This window comes from Capra hircus, chromosome 10, assembly GCF_001704415.2.
Source record: "Capra hircus breed San Clemente chromosome 10, ASM170441v1, whole genome shotgun sequence".
Classification (NCBI taxonomy): Eukaryota; Metazoa; Chordata; class Mammalia; order Artiodactyla; family Bovidae; genus Capra; species Capra hircus.
This window is the reverse complement of record NC_030817.1, coordinates 90,339,907-90,358,399: the sequence shown is the minus strand read 5'-3', so window position 1 is coordinate 90,358,399 and position 18,493 is coordinate 90,339,907.

Sequence of the window (18,493 nt, the reverse complement as noted above, 5' to 3'; positions counted from 1 at the left end):
CAAATCATCTTGACAGAGGATTTGTCAAGATCCTCTGATCCCTGCCCCCTTCAATTCGTGAGGAAGCTGAGGGCCAGAGTGGGTCTTGTCAGGAGGAAGCAGAGCAAGACAGAGAGCTCAGGCTCCCTCAGGCCCCCTTTGGGCTCCCTCTGCTCCACGGAGCTGTCTGTGCATCTTGGGTGATCAGGGTCACAGCGCTGCCCCTCTATGACTGGGTGATGGTGACCCCGAGGCTTTGGAAGTTTGCCTCCTTCCATCTCAAGTGCCCAGAGCTAAGAAAACCCGCCAGGGTTTCTGACACAGCCTATCACTTCCTTCTGCTCCCCTGAGTAACTGAGCGCCTACTAAGCAAACAGCTCTGTACCAGCCTCTGTGGGGAAGTGGGGAGCTGTGCTGAGGGGAAACGCAATCCCGGCCCCAGAGACCCCAGAGCAACTCGTGGCCATCTGCCTCTGTCCAAGGGCATCTCCTGTGGAGACGCAGCTCCCGTGAGGGTTGGAGGGTCAGTGCCTTCAGGTGACTATGACACCCCCCGGCCTGGCCTCCACAGAGCCATCGCTCGCTCCATGCCTCTCCATCCCCACAGCCACTCTTTGAACACAGGCTGCTGTCATCTCTTGCCTGGGCATGTTTCAGCACCTTCCATTGTGCCTCTGGCCTGCTGTTCTCACTTACTTCTCCCTCCGGTTTTGGGAAATACTTCTGAGGACAGGTCTTGTCACACCACCCTTTCTAACACTCCAAGCTTTCCAGCCTCAGTAGCTCTCATGCCTGGGAAGGAAGTACAAGCTAGAAAGGCAGTCAGAGCCTTCCCAACCCCTTCTATCTGGCCTTAGTTTTTACTCGGTGATGCTACACACGCGTGCGCACACACACTTGGCACACACATCCAGCTGAGCGTCCCCCCTTCCCTCAGCGTGTTGTGCCCTTTCTCCTCCTTAGGAGGTGCTTTTGTGCCTCAGCAGCTGAGTTCCTACTCCCTGCTTGAAGAATCCTCTTCTCCCCCTCCTTTCCCCATCGGTGGTCCCCCTGCCCCCACAGCCATGTGCTCAGGCGGGTGTGCTGTGTTCCCATCCCTCTCCACAGGAGCTTCAGTCCTGGCGCGTGGTGGACTCCCCTCACTGACTGTGCGTGCCTTCAAGGCAGGAGCTGTGTCTCATCCTAGCGTTGGACCCCTGCCACCTACTGTGCCTAGCACATGCTGCCTATTAAGAATGTGCTAAATTCCTCCATTCAACAAATGTTTGTAGAGTATAGAACAGTTAGCATATTGGCCTAGACTGGGTACCAGTTCTGACCATCCTCTTCTCACAAAAATAGATGTTTCTCATTTTCTACCAAGAAGCTCAATCCTCTATCCGCCTCTATCCGCCAACTTCCATTCACCCATAGATCCCATTCACATGCCCTCTCCCAGCTTAATTAGATCATAACATTTTGTCATACTGATTCCTATGCTATAAAGAGACAAATCACTATAGATATCTTATAGCCATTCTTAACCCCTTCTCTTCTGTCCTCCACCTTCCTCTCAGGGGTACTCTTTTCTTGAATTTGATATTTATGTATTTTATATGGATTAATCCTATATATGATCAGTCCATTTAACTAGAACCTTGAAGAGGTTGATGATTCAGCAAATAAAATGTGGGCATTTATAACTGGGCAAGAAATTCACATATGAGAGTACACTGACTTCCAGACTAAAAGGGCATGACAGTTAGTGAATCCACAGTTAAGAGGTCTCTTGCCCAGGGTTTCTTCACTGCAAGAAAGCTGTTGAAACCTGGAGCTTCAAGCCTGGGGAAGAGTCCCATCTCCCCTCCACACAACCTGGATTTCAGCCTAGCCCTCCACCCATGGGCCTAGCCCTCCACCCATGGGCCTAGCCCTCCACCCATGGGCCTAGACCAGCCTTTGTAGACTCATCTAGCTCATTATGTATCCTTCACCCACAGGAGCAGATTATATTTGCATATCTACAAATTTTATGTAAATTGCTGTTCAGTCATGTCCAATTCTTTCCAACCCCAAGGACTGCAACACGCCAGGCTTCCCTGTCCTTCACTATCTCCTGGATTTTGCTTAAGCTCATGTCCATTGAGTTGGTGATACCATCCAACCACCTCATCCTCTGTCACCCCCTTCTTCTCTTGCCCTCAATCTTTCCCAGCATCCGAGTCTTTCCAATGAGTTGGCTCTTTGCATCAGGTGACCAAAGTATTGGGGCTTTGCATCATTCTGCATATTATTTGTTTTTTGTTTTTTTCACTCAGCTTGGTGTTTTGAAATTTTATAGCCAAGTTAAAATCTCAAAAACGTACTCTACTATATGCATATAGCAAAATCTTTTTTTCCTGGTGAAAAATTGCCCAGTTTAAGAATTCCGTCCAACAGGCTACAGCAAACATACTCACACATGTCTCTGTGTTAATATGTGCGTTTCATTTCTCACTTCAGGATTTCTGATACTCTGATGAGTATGTGAACTGGTATCTCCTTGTGGTTACAATTTGTACTATTTTATCACTAGAAGGAGGTACACCATGGAGGCAGGACTCGGCAAACTTTTGCTATGAAGGGCTAGAGAGTAAATATTTTAGATGAATCATCCTCTGTTTCCTATGTGACCCTGCCCTAGAAGTACAGACACTCATTCAAAAGTTATCAAGCCTCTTTTTAAAAAAATGTATTCCAACTGAAGTATAGTTGATTTACAGTGTTGTGTTAATTTCTGTTGTATAGCATACTGATTCAGTTACACACACACACACACACACACACACACACACACACACACACACAGAGGCTTCCCTGGTGGCTCAGGGGTAAAGAATCCACCTGCAATGCAGGAGACCCTGGTTCAATCGCTGGTTCAATCCCTGGGTGGGGAAGATCCCCTGGAGGAGGATATGTCAACCCACTCCAGTATTCTTGCCTGGAGAATCCCATGGACAGAGGAGCCTGGCAGGGTACAGTTCTTAGGGCTGCAAAGAGTCGGCCACGACTGAAGCAACTGAGCTCACATATACGCACACATTCTTTTCCGTATTGTTCCCATTGTCCTTTCTCACAGGCTATTGAATATAGTCCCTGTGCGCTACAGGGACGGGTTTCTCCACTGTGTATATAATAGTTTGCATCTGCTAATCCCAAACTCCCAATCCACCCCTTCTCCATGTCCCCTCCCCCTTGGTAATCACAAGTCCATTCTCTGTGTCCACGATTCTGTTTCAGGTTCCTAGATAAGTTTATTTATGTTATATTTTAGATTCCACATATAAGTGATCTCATAGGGTATTTATCTGGCTTATTTCACTTAGTGTGAAAATCTCTCGGTCCATCGTGTTGCTGTAAATGGCAGTATTTCGTTCTTTTTGATGGTCGAGTAGTATTCCATTGTGTATATATATCTCATCTTCCTTATTCTTCCCTCTGTTAAAGTACATTTATGTTGTTTCCATGTCTTGGCTGTTGTAAATGACGCCGCTATGAACATTGGAGTGCATGTATCTTTTTGAATTATAGTTTTATCTGGATATATGCCCAGGAATGGGATTGCTGGATCATATGGGAACTCTCTTTTTAGTTTTCTGAGGAGCCTCCACACTGTATTCCATAGTGACTGCACCAGTTTACACTCCTACCAACAGTAGGAAGGTTCTTAATGCACATCTTTTGATTCAATATTATTTACAAAAATAAGCAGCCAACCAGTAGGCTATAGTTTTCTGATCCTTGTTCGAGAGTGTTGTGTAAGAACTACAGTCACAACTTGAAAGTAGAAAGTTATTTTATTTGGTGGGAATGTTTAGGACTCGGAGCCCAGGAGACAGCATCTCAGTAGCTCTGAGAAAACTGCTTCAAGGAGGCAGGAAGGGGAGTCAGGCTATATACAAGTTTTCAACAAAGGGAGCAGGCAGTCTGAACATCAAATATCAGGTGTCACGTTAAGGAATTTAGCATTCAGTGTATGGGAAGAGGCAAGCCTCTGGGCTCACTTCATTCTCTCCTTTCATCTGCACCTGAGCTATCTGGACCAATCCTGTTTGCTTCCCAGTTCACCTTGCTTCTTGCATTCCCCCAGCTCCTCAGCAATCACCCTGGCGGGTGGGTAGCATCCGTTGGAATACAGTTTTGGGAGCTCTCGTTCACATTTGGAGGCCAGAAATCGCTGATGGCTGTGACATGTTTTGTTTATTAATATGGCAGGAGGTATTTCCTTTTCACAAGAGACACTCTCTAGAAAACACAAACCAGTCAGCTGATAAAGAATCCACCTGTAATGCAGGAGACCCCAGTTCAATTCCGGGGTCAGGAAGATCCGCTGGAGAAGGGATAGGCTACCTACTCCAGTATTCTTGGGCTTCCCTGGTGGCTTAGCTGGTAAGGATCCGCCTGCAATGCAGGAGACCTGTGTTCGATCCCTGGATTGGAAAGATCCCCTGGAAGAGGGCATGGCAACCCACTCCAGTATTCTTGCCTGGAGAATCCCCATGGACAGAGGAGCCTGGTGGGCTACAGTCCACAGAGTCGCAAAGAGTCAGACATTAAGCGAGTCAAAAAAAAATAAACAAGATCTGAACAAGCAATATATAGAAGATAATGTGCCATTAGCTGATAAACACACAAACAATTCACCAGAGAGCTAGTGATCAAATTCCTTCCTGACACAGCCCAGGAGGTCTTCGGGTACCTCTCCCAACAGGGCAGGAGCCAGCCATGCAAATGAGACTCGTGATGAGAGCACCTTGGGGCAGCTCTGCCCACTCAGAACGAGGGGCAATCCCTGTCTTTTATTTACACGGAGAGTATCCAAGACCTCCTCGGAGCCTTCAGATATGGGTTACAAATGTATCCTCTGCCATTTAGCAAGCAAGGGAGGCCAGACCATATTTGCTGAAATCACTGATGAGATACAGAAAAAATTTCCAGCCCATCCTTCCTGAAGGTTAAATTCTTTATTTGAGAAAGGAGAATTGGACCATGGGATCACAGAGCAGAGGCAGAGACTTACAGAGGCCTTTCTGCTTGGTCAGCTGTAATATGCTTCCTCTGAACTGAACTGAACTGAACTGAACATTGCTGATTGCGAACATTTTAAATGACTCAAGCTTAAGGAGAGTTTACCATTAGAAAAGTGTCCCATTGCTCTGAAGTGTGATCAGCAGGGAAGCTAATAGCTGCAGAGTTTGCAAAACACTCCATCCTCCCTGCATTCAGCGGGCAACCTGGGAAAACACTGGAAACAGATGGTTCGTGATCGGGGTTTAAACAAGCAGACCTGGGAGGAACTGAACTTCTGCCTCCCAGCAGCTAAAGTGGGAAGCCTGTGCACGCCCGCTGGGCAGCCAGGAGGTCCTGATCATGTTGGTGCTGAAGTCAGGGAAGGACCCCAAGGAACAGCAGGTTAAAATGTGGGCCTGTCTCTTGGTTAAGACAATGCTAGTCCTGCTCTGACCCATCCAGGACACTTTGAAGGCATCCTTGCCTCATATGTCAAATAGCTCTTAGTTGGGGCTACACCCCACTCAGACACATGAGATTTAAATACAGGTCGCCTCTAATCCCCTAAGGAACCCCAAGCCATATTCCACTTCAGAAGTCACCGCTGTAAGATGACTCGTCTTGTTCACCTTCACCCCATCCCGTCGCTGCAAACCAGGTAAGGGAGCAAACTGCCTACAAAGCATAAATCTGCTGACACCACAGCCAAGGCCTTGGGGAGATTTGTGACGGGCCCAGGACTCCAGGTCTCCGTGTCAGCCCATAATTAGCTACTTCAGTCAAAATGTCCCCACTACAGAACATCTTCCATATAATATGAACTCAGTTCTTTGAGAAAGGGTGATGGAAGGATATGTTTTAACCCTGACAACTATTTCTCATTAACTTTCTCAGGAACTGTTTTCTTAAAGTCTCTATGACCCAAGACAACCTCAGCTCTCATCAGAACATAGGAATAAAGGTGGCAAAGTGATGGTACTAACCGGGATTACACAGGCTCTTATTCATTGCTTACCTGCTCCAAATGCTGCTGCTGCTTCTAAGTCACTTCAGTCGTGTCCGACTCTGTGCGACCCCATAGACAGCAGCCCACCAGGCTCCCCCATCCCTGGGATTCTCCAGGCAAGAACACTGGAGTGGATGAGTGTCCTATAAACAGTGCTGGCATTCCCCAGAGGCTCGCTCATGCTCCCAAAAAAGACCCCTGCCACTGCTGGTGCAACGGCCCCCACTCTGCCGTGGGCCCACCCCTCACCCCACACACATCCTCCTTGGACGCCGGGACCCCGGGCATTAGTGGTCCCCTGCTAAATCCACCAGGGGTACACACTCCAGTACCTCCAACCAGGACGCAGCAGTGCTGGTTCCTCTCTGGAGCTGCTGAGGAGGCCGTGCCCCTCACTTTACTACCTGCACTGAAGTATCTCCCATGGTCCTCCCATGTCTCACTGAGCCTTTAATAAAATAAACTCATTTTTAAAAATTTTCCTGCAGTAGAGTTGATCTACAGTGTTGTGTTAATTTCTGCTATACAGCTGCTGCTGCTGCTGCTAAGTCACTTCAGTCGTGTCCGACTCTGTGCGACCCCGTAGACGGCAGCCCACCAGGCTCCCCTGTCCCTGGGATTCTCCAGGCAAGCACACTGGAGTGGGTTGCCATTTCCTTCTCCAATGCATGAAAGGGAAAAGTGAAAGGGAAGTCGCTCAGTCGTGTCAGACTCTTAGTGACCCCATGGACTGCAGCCTACCAGGATCCTCCTCCATGGGATTTTCCAGGCAGGAGTACTGGAGTGGGGTGCCATTGCCTTCTCCGTGCTATACAGCAAAATGATTTAATTATTCATATATATATATATATACACATATATTCTTCTTTTATATTCTTTTCCGTTATGGTTTATCACAGGATATTGAATATAGCTCCCCGTGCTTACAGTAGGACTTTGTTGTTAATCCATTCTCTGTATCACAGTTTGCATCTGCCAATCCCAAACTCCCAGTCCTTCGCTCCCTGACTCTCCCCTCTCCTTTGGCAACCACAAATCTCTCTATGTCTGAGTCTGTTTCATGGATAAGTCCACTTGTGTTTTATTTTGGACTCCACATATGAGTGATAGCACATGGTATTTGTCTTTCTCTTTCTGACTTCACTTAGTATGAAGATCTCTAGGTCTACGCATGTTGCTGTAAATGGCATGGCTTTATTTCATTCTTTTTTATGGCTGAGTAATATTCTATTACTGGTAAATATGTACTGCATTTTCTGTCGATGGACATTTAGGTTGCTTCCATATCTTGGCTACTGTGAATAGTGCTGCCATAAACCCAGGGGTGCTCGTATCTTTTCTAGTTATGGTTTTGTCTAGGTGTGTGCCCAGGAGTGGCATTGCTGGGTGATAGGGGAGCTCTACTTTTAGTTCTTTTAAGGAACCTCCACACTCTTCTCCATAGTAACTGCACCAACTTACATCCCCATCAACAGTGTAGGAGGGTTCCCTTTTCTCCACACCCTCTCCAGAGCATTTATTGTTTGTAGACTTTTTTTGTGATGGCCATTCTAACCAGTGTGAGGTGGTACCTCACTGTAGTTTTGATTTGCATTTCTCTAAAATTAGTGATGATAAGCATCTTTTCATGTGCCTGTTGGCCATCTGTATGTCTTTTTTCGGAGAAGTATCTATTTAGGTCGTCTGCCCATTTTTAAATTGTGTTGTTTGTTATTTTGTTATTGAGTTGTATGAGCTGTTTATTTTGAAAATTAAGCCCTGATGGTTGCATCATTTGCAAATATAAAATCAACTCTTATAGCTTCTATCTAGATCCTTTTCCTTGGTAAAGGCTCCGATGTGGCTGACACCATAGAGTCAAGACATCACACACAGTAAGGACAGAATTGAAAGTTTCTGAAAAGGGCAGTGACGAGATCAGATCTGAGTTTTAGAAATGTAGTCCTACTAACAGGATGGGCAGAATATGATAGAGACAAGTGACTCCAAGCAGGAGGCCCAATTAGGAAGTTAAGCTGATAGACTAGACCAGTGGTTTTCAATTACTATATTGAATGAATGAATGACGGAGGCAAGGGGTGAGGCCACTGGGAACCAGCCCTCACCCTGGTCCAGGTAAAGCAGTTTTCTGTTTATGAACTGGATTTCCATATAGACTTTGAGGAAAGTATGCTGTGATTTTAAAATCGAAGTCTGAAAACCAGGTTTGGGGCAGGAAGTGATGAGAGCCTGGATTAAGACAGCATCCGAGAGAGGAAAGAAGTAAAGGGCTGCGTAGGCACGATTTCCACGAGCACAGAAAGGAGAACAACAGGATGTGAATATGGCTTTTGCTTTTATTTGGTTTTGCTTTGCTTTCAAGAACAGAGCACACAAATAAAAAGTGCTTACTTAACAAGGCCTACCGAATCTGTCTCAAAAATATCTGATAATAAGTTTTTTAATTAATATTTTAATCAGATTGATGTTTTAACATTATTTTGAGGGCCCCACTCCTGGGTACATTAAATGTTTCCCTGAAAACGTGTGGTTTGATTTGCTTGGTCATCTCCTCATACACGCCTCATGATGCGGTAGCTAGCTCCTAACTGAATGACTAGTCTCCACCTGAAATATCACAGGTTTCTAATCGGTCTCCATCGCAGGTGGCCTCGGCCTGCAGCAACTTGAAACAGGACCTCAGTTCCCGGCCAGGACTGAAGTCAAGCCGCGGCAGTGACAGCGCTGAATCCTAAACGCTAGACCAGTGACAGGACCCTGGCCTGTATGGCTTTGTAGAGAATGAATTTTCACAAAGAGATAGAAAGTAGTGAGACAGGCAAAGTGTTTTCAGCAGCGCCCTCGTGGCCGTCTGCTCACTCACACGGGCATTTCTTCCACGCTTCCTCTGGCCGTCTTGCTTTGCCTGCCGCTGAGTCTGTATTTGGTTTAAATCAGGGTCCTCCCATGTATGTGCCTGCATTTCTTAGCCAAGATGGGTTCTAGCGAAGAGGCCTGTGAGTAGGTTGATATCACCTACTATAGGGTGGCACCCCCTCTCTTTGTGACCCCCAAGGGGCCCTTCTGTGCTGGTGTAGTCAGGAAGGTCTCCCTGACCTCAAGAATGAGAAATATGTGGTCTCTGTCTCTTATCTAGGCAGGACTCAGCTCCTCCTTGTTCCTGCCATTGTCTTTATCTTGGAGTATCTGTCCACGTGGGGACAGACTCCAGCTGCTCAGTCTGAGGCCCATCTATCTCCTGTCACAGTCTCAATTACAAGTTTAAGAGAGGTACCCCTGGCCCATGCAGAATTTGTCTCCTAAATCATTAGAGAAAGTTAATCCCAACCAGACCTGCTTTTGGGACATTAAATTCATGAGAGAGCCATATGGCTCCACACACTAAGGGTAAAAGATGAGGGATATCCCCGCTTCATCAGCTCGCTTTGGCTTGGCTCACCTCTCCCAGAGCCCCGAGGGATGGACAGTACAGCAAAAACCTTCCCCAGCTCACCCGAGAAATGGGGACATGTTGAACAGTGGTTCTCCGAATTTTGGAATGCAGTTCTGGAGACTGTCAACATAGGATTGCCATAGGTTTTTTCCGAGAAAGAATATTAAGAACACAAGTACCATTGACTACAGTCATTTCCAAAAAGATAATTCAACACACAGAATCGATCAGAGTCATCTCAAGAATACAAGGATGGTTCTTTGAACTGAATACACTTTGCCTTGTGAAAAGCTTTCTGCCCTGGAACTTTATTCTTGTATTTTACCTTAGACCATTGAGACCTTTGCTGGTGACCAGCATCTCCTAAGGGTCAGTGTAAGAGCAAGTTCCCAGAGCCTAGGGAAGAGTTTCTGCTTCTTCCCTTGTCCCCCAGACCTGAGTCCCAGAAACTGTGAGGGAAACCACTCCCACTGGAGGGAAAAATGGGCACGATGTTGCTGCCTTCCAAGCGGAAGCCTGGAATTTGTCTTTTCTATTTATGAAACAGACATAAATGGTGGCTTGTTAGAGCTGGAATATCAGGAGAAGTCAGGTATCACAATAAAGTTATATATTAAACCAGCTTCTCTAGACTGACCTGGGAAGTTAACCACCTATACAGTTGTTTCTATTGTACGCTGTGCTGTCCAAACAAACGGCTTGGAAATGAACTTGGAGCACAGTCTGAGCAGAAGGCAGCCTGGGTTCCTGTTGGCCTCCTGGTCCCTTTGGATTCAACATGCAGTATTGTTCTTGTCCCTGATCCCCAGATGCAAGTACGAACTGGCGATTAACTGGCACCTTTTCGTTGATGAGCTCGGAGTACTTTCCAAAAACGTGAGCTCTTGCCACCTCTGGGACAGCTGCCTGAAGGGTAGAAAAGGCCCTGGCTGGGACTCGAAGCCCTGGGTTCTAGTCCCGAAGCTGCCTCACATTAGCTGTAAGACTCTGGGCATGGATGAGTGGCTGGGTTATACCTCTGAAGTGCCTCCATTGCCAGCCTTCTCTGATTTATGATTTTATGGCAAGTAGAGCACAGATGGTGACAGAATCTTTCCATAGCTCCCCTTTCTGGTCAAAATGCAGTGGGAAAAAGCAGTCCAACTGCTTTATTAGGATGTCTTTATTTTTTATGACTTTTGCACCAAATGCATTGCTTTCTTCAGCTGGCTTGGATTTTGGGGACACAGACTTGGCTATGACATCCACAAATGCGCCTGACAACAGGCAACAGAAGATGTGGGAGTCAGAAGCTTTGGAAGTTCTCTAACTCACAGTTCCTGCTGGGGTTTTGATTTAATGAACCTACTTCCCTATAATAAATCACTGAGGCTTCTCTTGCCTCTGAGTCTTTTCTTGTGTCTTTGTCCCAAATCAGGCCAAAGAATGTGCTCTAGAAATTGGTCATTGCCTTGTCCTCAAGGTGCAAGATTGCTGGGTGTCACCCTGAGAAAGGGGCCTCTCCTGTTAGAGGTTCTGTGGTTCCAAGTCCACTGTAAGCGGTGCCTTTGACTTGGCAAAGAAAGCCATTGCTTGGGAAGCTATTTCTAGCCCAGCACAGCTGTTCACAGCTTAGGTTCAGCAAATGCCATCTTTTTTTGCAGACTCAGTCCCCAAACCCCCAGAGAATTATGGCAATCCAAGTGTGTGACCCTAATGAGTGAACAGAGTGAGTCTAAGGTCTCTCAGATGTCACCCATTGGACATTTGATTACATGCTCTGGTCTCTTACCTGACCTAAATGCAAAAATCCAAAGACACTCTAAAACCTTGTAGGTGCTTGCTCTGGGTTTTCACGAGTGACATCAAGGGATCAGATGAAAACAGTGATAGTAATAATAACAACAACAGTAGCAACTCTCATTTATTTGGTCCTCATTATACAGCAGGTAATATGCTAGGTGTACTTTATAAGACTATTGTGCCCACTTACAGCTGAGGGAAAGAGATCCTGCAATATGCCAAAGAACTTGATAGCTAAGAAACGAGCCTGGAATTTAAACTCAGGTCCCTCCCGGAAGAAAGGTGCATGCCATTCCACTCTGGTGCTCAGATTAAAATCCTGATATAGAGACATGGGGGTGGTGGCTTTGGGTAACTGCTGACTCCTTTCAGCTTACAGATCCTCGTTAAGGTTCCTTAACAGCTTGTCCTTAGTTCTGCTAAAGCAGCAGCGCCTCCCGGGCCTGTTCCCACCTGCACAGTGACAGAACTCCTCGTAATCTCTCCTGTGTCTCTGAGGACATGCGAGTCATGGCACAGGGAGTTTCGGCCCCAGAACTGAGGCCGCTGCCTGCATTACTCTTCTTTCTCTCTGCTGGCCTTCTGATCAGCTGCATAGTGCTCACTCTGTGACTTCCAACCACCTGCCAAGCGCCCAGTGGTGCGGAACCACCCGGGACCTCTAGGACATCTTGCGCCGTCCACCCTCCTCCTCCAGCTGCTCCTGGGCTCCTTGGTGTCTCTGCTTACCCCCCCGGCCTCTGGTCGGCAGTGAAAGGACTCTGCCTTCTGTGTCTCACCCGTCTGTGTTTCACTTGGCATCTATGTGGCAGGGGCAGGAAGATGCAGACCAGTCTCAGCCTTACCTGGATCCTTATGTGGGTTACAGTTCTTTCTGTCTCTCCACATGGCCCTCCCCTTCAAGGCATTGTGGCCTCCAGGGCTGGATCTGAGTGGTTCACGCTGTGGGTGCTGTGCTCAGTGGCCTGGGCCAGCGCTCCCTCCTGTGCCAAAGGGAAGAGTTTCTCCCAGGCTATTCTTCCGCTATTCAGTGCGCACGTCTGTATATGAGTCCCCTAGGCTCCTGGGCCGTTGGATGTCAGGAAATGTGGCCAGCAGGGCTGCAGTGAAAGTGAAAGTTAGTCGCTCGATCTTGGACTCTCTGCGACCCCGTGGACTGTAGCCCACCAGGCTCCTCTGTCCATGGGATTCTCCAGGCAAGAATACTGGAGTGGATTGCCATTTCCTTCTCCAGGGGATCTTCCCGACCCGGGGATTGAACCCAGGTCTCCTGCATTGCAGGCAGATGCTTTACCATCTGAGCCACCAGTGATACCGTCTAACAAACACTGGGTGTCCAGGTGTCTGGAGCAGTCGTCAGGGGAGATGTGTGTTCAGGTGGGATACGATGCTGAGCCATCTATCTACCAAGATGGTAGTCCTGTTTTCCCTCTTTCCCTTCCTTCCTGTTCAAGAAGATAACAGCTGACTCTGTGTTCCTGCTTCACAGGAGGTTTGTGGCAGGGCATAAAGAAAAGACATTGCTTCCAAGCTTTGGGAACAAAAGCCAAAGCCCTTGGCAGAAGAAGACTCAATTGAAAGAGAAAAGGGGTGGGAGTGGGGAGGCAGACTGTACTGAACAGGGAAAGAAGAAGTGATTTCCCCAGACTAGGACGATATTCTGTTCGCCTAGGAGGAGGTGAGGAGGGAGGTGACAGGGAGAAGGACGGGCAAGCCCTGCTTCCTGGGCAAGTGCCGTCAGCTGGGTACAGAGGTGCTTGGGGGCAGAGTTAGGCGGGGAGGGAGTCACATGCAGCCAGAGGCACAGAGGGGCTTGGCCTGAGGACCAGGGCAGGTGGGCAGGGGCAGGGGGCTGGCTCAGAGGTGGACTGTACAGAGGAGGGCAGGTGGGCCCCACCCTAGAGGCCTTGGCGCCACCTAACAGAAAGACTGGCACAAGTAGCTGTAGGGAGGGCTCTGCAGGGAAGACTGGGGTTGTGCATTTTCTGTTTGTTTAGGTTTTTTTTTGTTTGTTTTTTTTTTGTTTTGTTTTTTTCTGCTAGCTGGGAGAAGTAAGAGCTTGGCGTTGGGAATTTAGCCGTTAGAGAAAATGAAGCAAGTTATTCTTAAACCTAGAGTCAGTGGGCTGAGATTGGAGCCCTTTCACCCATGTTTACACCTCTTGTGTGAACCCAGGAGAGAAAAGACAGTGCTGATGGTCCGGCCCAGGCCTTTGGTGAGACTCAGAGCTTCCGTCGCGGACCTGAGGATAGGTAGCCTTGCTTTCTGATTGTGCTTTCTTTCCCATTCCACCAATCATTTGGTGAAACAGTTTTAAGTGGAAAGCACTCAGTAAACAGGACTGAGTTTTTCCAGAACATGAAACTTCAGAGGGATGTCACAAAATCACCTTCAGAGAAGTGGAGTGCTTGTGAGGCCAGGAAAACAAGAGTCCTTAAAGGAAAGCTCTTATCAAACACTGCAGAGTGCTGTATTTCCTGCCTTATAATTGTGATGAATGGTATGGCTTTGTTTTTAAACAACACCTAATCTTTAAAATACTCTGCTGGGAAGCCTAGCATTTTTCCCCCAGAATACGTCCACTGTGTATATTCAATTGACTAAACATTCAGAAATAGGAGCACAAACCAGGCCCAGGAGAGTCTATTGCTCAGTGTAAGTGGGAGGGAGGGAGATGTTACCAATACTGAAAATACACTAAAATTCTGATTAAAATACCAGATCCAATCCCATGCAAGTCTCTTAGGAACACTGACATTATTGAAAATAAAATGGAAAAAAGCGATTACTGACTGGCATCAGTATCTAATTGTTTAATGAACATAACACGGCCTGGATCCTATCACTAACGTTCCTCTCTTTCGACAAATGTCCCCTGATGAAGGAAAGTTCTTTTTTGGTTGCAGAGTGGCCTTCAGAAGTTGGACGCTCTGAGAGATGACAAACAGGCAACATCTTTTTCTTCTTGATCCCAAGTCAAGTTCTGGCAGTTTTTGACAGGTCATAAACACACATGAAATGCTAAACTTAGTGGGCTGTTAGATGCTTTGCTGAAAGTTGAAAAACATTTTTTAAATAAAATTTCCTTATGTCTCCTTTTTTCCACACTCTCAACTCTGACATTCAAGTGTACTTCATGAACCGACATGTAATAACATTTGAAAACCAAATTCAGAAAACCCTCATGAATGCTCTCTAAGAGCATTCTCTGCTCTTAGAGAATCTGCAGAGAGTGAAGGTAAGGGGACTATCAGGAATCTTCTTAGGGACAAAGAGATGAATACTGCCCTTGATTGTTAAGAATGACGTTTATGTAATCAAGAGAAGCATGTCTGTTAGAGATCACTAAGCATTTAGTTACTGGGAAGTCTGTCCTTGTTTTTGTTAGAATGCTGACATTCATCACACCCTTCTGGAGAGGGTCTACCCATTGGTTTCCCCAGTATCACTCTTCCTTGGGTTTCCAACTGGCTCTCAGAATATATCTTCTCCAACTGGTCTATAGGCTCTTCTTCCTCATTCACCTTCTTAAATGCTGGAGTTACATGGGATTCCACCCCTAGGCTCTTTCGTTCTTCTTCACAAACTCACTGGGTAACGCCAATCCAAAGGCTTCAATAATTCTTCAGAGACAACACTCCCATTTACGGCTCCAGCCCTGACCTTTCCACTGAGGTCCCTCATGTGTCTCCTGTCTCATGATCTCACAGTCTCCTTCGAGCCCAAGTTGCAAGCCTGGACATTGTCCTTAATTCCTCTCTGCCCATCTATCATCACCCTAAACACACTTTAGCCGTCCACTCTGTCTCTTCCCACTGTCCCCCATTTATTCTTGCCAACATCATTTTGTGTCTGGATTTCTTTCGCAACGTCCTAACTGGGATATCTCCTTCCAGCATGCTCCCTCTAACTGAGACCACAGGGACTTTTCTAGAGCACACATCTGAACGTGACACTCCTCTGCTAAAAACCCTTGTTCAGACACTCACGGCCCTCAGCATAGAGTCCAGACTTTGCACAGGCGAACAAGGGCCTTCATGATGGAGACCGCTTTCCCCCCTCAGGAAAATCTCCCCTGTCGTTGCACACCAGACTGAATGTACTAAGTGGGCATTTTCTGTTCCCTCTGCTTAGAATAAATACCCTTTCCCCTCATGCCCTCTCTCTTCTGGATCTATGACGCCTTCTTTTGGCTGAGACATTACCTCTGCTGGGAAGCTTTCTCTGCCTTTTCAGTACTGCCTAAGGTACCTCTCCCAGGCACTCCTGTGTAATCCCCATGTCATGGCGTGTAACTCACTGGATTGCAGTAGCACGTTTTTTCCCTCTGAACTGTAAATGCCTTCAAGGAGAGAAGTATCTTGTTCATTATATCCCCAATGATCATTTATTCCAGATGCTTGACAAATATTTGAAGCCTGAATGAAATGCAGTTGCCTCAAAAACCTGTTCCTTAGTTTTTTGACTCTGAAGTCTGAACAAGGAGAATCCCGTCATTAGCTCAGCTTGGGTCAGTTTCTGTCCCTGGTCCAGTGAGCTGAGTTAGGGGTGTGAGGGCAGGGGTGGAATCTCTTAGAAAGGAGTGTTGGGGTGAAAGCAGTGCTTAGTAGAACTATACAAAGTCCTTCATCGAAATAATAAAACTACATTTTATTTAAAAAAAAATCATACTTTGTATATTTTTCAGTAAATCATACAGCTTCCTCCCATTGGTCCACTATAAACAAGTGAAACTGTTATTTTCATGATAACACATAAAATAAAAATTATAGTCACGTCTTACTCAATACTAGCCACTCATCCATCCAATCATTCACAAATATTACTAAGAGCCCACTATGGGCCAAGCTCTCTGCTAGGTACTAGAGAGATAGTGGAAAATAAAGCAAAGCTCTTGTTTTCAGGGGGTGTGTGAAAATAAAGACACATTTATAATTATCAATTATGAAATTTACCATGAAAGAATGAGTAGGGTGATGAGAGAAAGAATAATTGGGAGGATTAGTTCATTTACTGGAGTCAAGGTATGCTTCTCAGAAAAAACAAACAAACAAACAAACATTCAAGCTAAGATCTGACTTCTTTGGAAAGAATGGCTGGGGATGCTGAACTGAGGGAGGTGGGAAGGACAAGAGCAGAATTAGAAATCTCCAAGGCAATATTATGAAAGTCTTGGCAAAAGGCTGGGTGATGGCAACTGTGATGCAAAGATGGATTCAAGGCATTTTTGGAGGTTGAACTGTTTGTACTTCTGATAAGCTGGATGTGAACTGATCAGGAGTGAATCACAAAGAGATTCCAAGAATAATAGTTTGTGTAGAAATTGATGTAGGCACATGGACTCTGACGCTGTATCATCTGAGTTTAAATCACAGCTCCACTATTCAGTAAGCTGTGTGGCCTTGGGAAAATCACTTAACCTCTCTGTCCCTTAGTTTCCTCATCAATGATGTAAGTGATAATAATAGCTACCTTGCAGATTCGTTAAAAGAAAGAGTTATTACATATAAAACTATTTTGGACATTGCCTGGCATGTGATTAGGTTTTCTCACAAACTGAGAAAGAGGTAACTTTTCAGGTCTCTGATTTTTAAGCAGTGGGGTAGTACGGGCGATGTTTATTGAGATGGGAAAGACTAGCAGAGGAAGAGGTTATGGCAGAGTGAAGATCAGAGTTCAGGTTTAGACACAAGTTTGAGATTGCTGCACACCTCTTAGATCCCCTTTGAACAGGAGTCTGGTCTCACAGGAGATGCCCGAGCTGGAGACATCAGTCTGTGAGACTTCAGATTATAGGCAGGATTTGAAGACCAGAGATGGAAAAGACAAACAAGGGAAAGTGTTAAAGTGGGTGTGTGAAGTGAAATGTGAAAGCATAGCCAAGAACTAAGCCACCAGAGCGCTCAAAGCTGAGCAGTGCCCAGTCGTGTCTGACCCTTCATGACCCCATGGACTATCGCCCGCCGGGCTCCTCTGTCCATGAGGGATTCTCCAAAGCAAGAATGCTGGAGTGGGTTGCCATGCCCTCCTCCAGGGGATCTTCCCACTCCAGGGATCGAATCCAGGTCTCCCGCATTGCAGGTGGATTCCTTCCCATCTGAGCCACCAGGGAAGCCCGAGCTGAGTAGAGAAGTCAAACATGACTTAGGTGCAGTGCTTCTACACATGTGCACGAGCCAAGCAGAAAGAGAAGCCGCTGGCAAAATGTGAATATACGGAATACGGAAACAAAGGACCTCTGCTGGGCTGCACCCCACTAGCCTGCAAGCCTTGTAGTTGCCCTTCCTCCAGCCTGAAGAAGGAGCCCAGAGCCAGCACAGAGACACCAGTGGTTTAATGGAGAGGGGATCTTACACGTCTGAAAAATAGGCACCCTACCCCAGCAGACAGGATGTGGCAGTAATCTTAACTCCTTGGGGGAGAAGCAAAGGGCTTCTATTTGCAGGAGGAATTGTCCTCGGGCTGGCTCATCAGTTACCAGGGCAACCGGCAGCTAGGCACATCCCTCACCGCCCCTCAGGTTACCCACCGTCACAAGGGCAGATGTTCCCCTTTCATAAACCAGCAGGTGGAGCTGTTCTGGCCCAAAGGTTAGAACAGTTACTAGCAGGGGCAGGGGGTGAGCAGGTTCAGGTGAGAAAGGAGTAGGTGAAGCAGGGTCTGGTCGAGCAGATAACAAAAAGCGAGAAAACAGTCATTTTGAGTGTCCTGATCATGCACCCTCCCTTCCATTTCTATTTTAATGGAGCCTAAAAATAGAATTCTCTGTTGAGTCTTGTTAGGTTGATTTTGTGGCTTCTCTGTGACTCACTGGAGCCTCTTCATCTGAAGATTTAAAAGAAAGTATGGGGTTATTTGGAGATTTAGGTGGTTCGGTGGCTGGATTTTCCATGGTGAGGACAGAAGGTGAGACACAACTGAACGTGAACCAGACAATGAAATGCATTATAAGCTGTGTTGAGGAGCTTAAACATAACAGTTCAGTTCAGTCGCTCAGTCATGTCCAACTCTTCGTGACCCCATGCACTGCAGCACGCCAGGCTTCCCTGTCCTTCACCACCTCCCTGAGCTTGCTCATACTCATGTCCATCAAGTCGGTGATGCCATCCAACCATCTCATCCTTTGTCATTGCTTTCTCCTCCTGCCCTCAATCTTTCCCATCATCAAGGTCTTTTCCAGTGAGTCAGTTCTTCGCATCAGGTGGCCAAGTACTGAAGCTTCAGCTTTAGCATCAGCCCTTCCAATGAATATTCAGGACTGATTT